The following is a 5,161-nucleotide window of genomic DNA, read 5'->3' as shown; positions in this document are numbered from 1 at the left end:
ACATGGGATCCGAACCCTCGGCGGGAGCACCGCCACGCTCCCAAGCGGCACACTCTCCAGTACACCACCGGGCCAGCCTTATATTTTTTATGTAAAAGAGTATTTTAATTAGGAACTATAAAGACTACACATGATTTTGGAAATGAGACTATACTGAACACCAAATAATGGCCAAAGAAGAATCATCCAGTCTACGCCTTCTTTTTTGTCTGGTCACTCAGGAATATAATGTCATCAACTCTAATTGCTGTTGCTTGTTGCCTCACATTATTTTTATCCATGTACTCACCATAGTCTACCTTCCCTGCCACATCAACTCAAGACCCCTTTTTCACATGCTGATAGGCCACATCTCTGAGGCCTGGCTGGAATACTGATATTCTGTGCCATGCTGTCTTGTGACTGACATCACACATTTGGTATACTTCACTATCCCCACATCTCATTTGTTCCTAGAGAAAATATTGTGACTGCATTTTTTCCTTTCACCTGTCTCATAACAGGGTCCTGACCCACTCACCCAAGTAACTGCATATGATTCAGAGATCTTTCAAGAACCAAACTGCTAGTTACTTCAGACTCATATCTTACAAACTGAAGACATACCTGTAATACAGGTCTTCGAAACATGGCTTCTACTTTCTTTTCTTACAATCTAATCTTTAGGCTTTTCACAGCACCACCTCCTGAAACATGCAGGCCTGCATGCAGAACCAACACATGGCTCAAGCCCTTCTTTCCTCCCTCCCCGATGCCCTAGCTCCAGCCAGCCTCCCCGCCCCCTAAATATTTCTGATCCTTCGTTGGTTGAATCTGCAGATGTAGAACCTGCAGATACAGAAGGCCTACTGTATTTGTTGAATGAATGAATGAATGAATGAATGAGTAGGTTTCTGGGCTCGAGGTGAGTTTTCTGAGTGGCTAGAAGGATAGAAAATGCAACAATGTGTTAATGTGGTGGTCTGCAGAAGGGGCTCTGGAGTCAGGTTGCCTGCGTTCAAATGCCCTCCTAGAAGTTGTTGCTTATTGATCTCTGGGCTTCAGGGCTCTCATCAATAAAATGGTGATAAAGAAAGCAGCTGCCCCATCAGGTAGCTGCACAAATAAAAATGAGATAGAAAGTGTTTGGCACAATGCCTGGCACATAACAGGTGTTCGACAAATGTTAGCTATGAAAAGTCCTTTAAAAATGCACCTTTTATGAAATCCAAATAAAAGTCTGTAGTTTATAGTAATGTACCAACATCAGTTTCTTACTGGTGACAAAACCCCAGTGAGAGGAGACTGGATGAAGGGTATCCAAAAACTTTCTGTACTGTCTTTGCAACTTTTCTGTAAATCTAAAATTATTTCATAATAAAAATGCATATTAAAAAGGGCACTTTTGGCTGTAAACTATGTAAATCCCTTTTCATCAATGGCAATGCCAAATATTTATTGTAATTAAGAAAATTCCCAAACATACCCTCAGGTTTTCATGCATTGAGGCCATAGAAATCTGTGTTTGTGAAATAAACAATTTCCTAAATTGCTTTTGAAAACACGTGGCTGTTTTGAGAAACAGTACTTCTAAATCATTGGCTGACCCAATGTCGTGATGTAAACAGGCACTGCGAAGGCATGGTGGGTATCAGAGCAGAAGTTGAGGGACAGCACAAAAGTCCCACTTTGCAATGAATATATGGGCTGAAACAAAGAGAGAGGATGAAGTCCAGAAATCAGACCAACTAAATCTTATTCCACAGTCACCAGTTGTGTGACCTTGAGCAAGTCACTTAAATTCTCAGCGCGTTAGTCCCTTATGTGTAGGATGGACACAGTCACACTACTTACTTCATAGTCATAAGACTTAGCAGAGGCCTGACCTACTGAAAACATTGAACAAATAATATTGTTGAGCATTTCTATACCTCTTTTTGTCTGGTCAACCATGTCTCATATTAATATTTCCAAAATTCAGATCAGAAAACATGGATTAAATAGAGGCCAAGTGTATTTGCTAGGCTTGTGAAGCTTAAGCTTCAGGGCCCTTTTATGGCCTCAGCAGGGCGCCTAGCAACGTATTCACATGGTGACATGTGTTTGTAAAACTTGCAAACATAAAGTGTTTTTATAGGCTCTGTTTTAAAGATCATCCCCCCATAACCCTCTCCAATGGAAATGGTCCCACAAAATCTTCATCCGTACCGTATGGGAAAAAGGAACCGGCACAAGTTCCAAAGAACCAGCTCTTTTTTCTCTGGATGGGAATTCAATGGTATCCAGTGCACCATGATGAATGTGGGACCACCGGATTTGGGACTAGATCAGCTGACTCCAGACTCTTCAGTTGTGTGACCTTGGACACCTTCCCTTACCTCCCCCAGCCTCATCTCCTCATGTGTGACATAGGACTTAGTCAAGATAACACACAATCGACCCTAGAAGATCCTCCATAAGCATTTGCTTACATTTTAAAAATTGAAAATGGCCATCGTCATAATGGGATCCCACATGTAAACTATAAACATCACATAATTCTTATGCAGCTGTCTTGTTCTTAATTAATCATGGGGCTGAGATACCAGTCAAGTCATACCCCCAAGCTTGATTATCCTCCAATTCCAAAGGACAGTGCCCCTCATATGACAATAGCTGTTATCTCTTAGGAGGATAATGAAACAAGGATATCTAATCTGAGAACGCTGGACTGTGAGCTCAGTGAGGGTGGAAACTCCAATTAAGCGATCAGTAAATATCCAGGGACTGAATTAGACATTGAGTCAAACCCGAGACACAAAAGGTCCCGTTCTTTTCCTCCCTCAGTCCCAGAGTACATGGTTTCTCTCATCCAGTTCGGAGCAGCAGTTGAATGTAGAGGTGACAAATGCTAATTGTGGAGCTGACAGAGAAGCTGGTTCAAATCCCAGCTCTTCCATTTACCATTGGCGTGACTCTGGGCAAGTTGCTTAAAATTTCTGGGCTTCAGTTTTCTCATCTGTAAAGTGGGGAAAATAGTACCTGCCTTCTATGAAACTGTGCATATACAACTTTTAGTATAGTGCTTAGTACACAGTAAGTACTCAATAAGTGTTAGCTATCAGTATCAAGCAGTAGTAAACAGCCTCTAATTCCTGTTTTTTGAATGTTCAGTAGAATGTTTGATAGAACTGTAAACCTACTTATGCCTGGTGTGTATGTACGTGTGTGTACACACATATCAGCTACCGGTTCAATTTCCTCAACAGTGTTAGGTCTATTTAGGTTTCTGGATTCTCTTGGTTCAGTTTTGGTAAATGGTGTCTCTCTGGGAAGTTGTTAATTTTGCATGTTCACCTTTTTTTGGCATGAAATTTTTTGTTGCATTAAATTTCAATCATTACTTTCTTCTGTATCTGTCGTTAAGCCCTCTTTTTATCCCTAATATTTTAATTTATGTGTTCTTTTTTACCTGCTTTCATCAGTCCAGATATATATTTTTCTTAGGTTATCAGTATTTTCAAAGAACTGGCTTTGGCTTGGCTATTTTTTTCCTGTCAAAATCTTTGTTATCTGGCTGGCTGGTTAGCTCAATTGGTTAGACCGTGGTGCTGATGACATCCAGATCCAGGGATCAATCCCTCTACTGGCCAGCTACAAAAAAAAGAAAAAGAAAACCAAACAACTGTTTTCTATTTTATTTTAAAAATTACCTTTATTATTCTCTTTCTTTGGATTATTTTTTGTTTTTCTTACGCATTTGTAAGAAGAATTGAAATGCAGCTGAACTGATAGGATCCACCTCACAGGATTGTTGAGAAAAGTAAGGAGGATTGTGCATATAAAGTGCTTATCAAGATGACTGGCATATAGTAAGTGCTTGATAAATTTAGACTATTATTATTATCTTCTATCCCCAGTTTTATCACCTCTAAGATGGGCCTGTGGGAGGATTAAATGAGGTAGTTTGTGTAAATTGCTTGGCTCACACATGTCACCTGTGATCAGTATTATTCCCTGGGTGTACAATATACTTGTCAACTTTCTAACAGTCACAATTGTGTCTGGGTGTGAGCAAGAGCCTTGGCTTCCTCAAGGGTCCCAGGACCAGCTACAGAATTTGCAGAACGCAGTGCTAAAAGAAAATGTGAGGCCTCTTGTTAAAATATTAATAATTTTGAGCTGGTGACAGCAGGGCATTAAACCAAGTGTGGGACACTGGTTGCACACTCCCAAAGTCGGCCCTGTCTTCTCCCAAGGCCACCTGGGCAGAGAGCTGGTGTTTGGGTCTTGGAAGATGACGTTTATGAAGGCATCTTGCCCCGCTTCTTCACACATGTGCATTCTCCACTCTTGTGACTGATTCTATCTGACCCCTAAGGGCTGCTCCTAATGCAATCAGGAGAACACAAGATCCAGAGTCAGCCTCCGAATCAAAGGCCAGGACAAAACCCTGGATAAATTACAGCTGTTATAAAGAAGCCATCCTTTCCCCCTTGCTCTCGTATTCCTTACATTTATAGTCAAAACTCAATGAAGCCAGCAGCATTTGCCATGTGGAAACGTGGCTGGATAAGCAAGGCCGATGGATGAACTGGTAACTCGAGGCTCTAAAGAAAGTGACAAGCTTCAAATTGGAGGTCAAACCATACTTTAAATAAGCAAGGGTGTTTTTAAAGAATGTGTGATGGTTGATGTCATTGCAGCTCAGAATTACATTTCTCTATATGAAATTGTTTAATGAATTTGCAAAAGGCTACATTAGCTTGTGTGCTGTGTCTATGGGCAGATGAGCACTGTGGAAATATGAGAGTTTTCTCTGCTGCAAACACCACTACTGACCAGGACGAATAAGCACCTCATCCTCCCCACATCTGCCAGCAGCCCTGCAGAACTAACCATGTAGCAAATCATCTGCTCGGGGCTTTAAAGGATGATCTCATTTAGTTCCTTCAACCACTGTATGGCTCGAAAGTTACCCAAATTCATTTATGAAGTGGGTTAGCTAGGTTTGCAACCTCCCTGTCTGACCACAAAGCCTACATTCTTAGCCACTATCTAATACAGTCATCCTATCATATCAATGTGAGTGACAAAAAGAGATAAATATATAGGAAAAATAATATATATGTATTCAATGCAAACTGTGCTAAGACTTTTATGCCTATTCCTGCATTTGCGTCTCACACTGGTTTTGTGATGA

General features: G+C 40.9%; 1 pseudogene; it reads right to left on the bottom strand.

Annotated features, from left to right (window-relative positions):
* Positions 1-191: 191 nt before the first annotated feature.
* Positions 192-688, bottom strand: LOC103605834 (annotated as a pseudogene).
* Positions 689-5,161: the final 4,473 nt, after the last annotated feature.

The sequence above is a fragment of the Galeopterus variegatus genome, unplaced genomic scaffold (genome assembly GCF_000696425.1).
Source record: "Galeopterus variegatus unplaced genomic scaffold, G_variegatus-3.0.2 Scaffold6108, whole genome shotgun sequence".
Lineage (NCBI taxonomy): Eukaryota > Metazoa > Chordata > Mammalia > Dermoptera > Cynocephalidae > Galeopterus > Galeopterus variegatus.
This window is presented reverse-complemented; position numbering and strand designations above follow the sequence as displayed.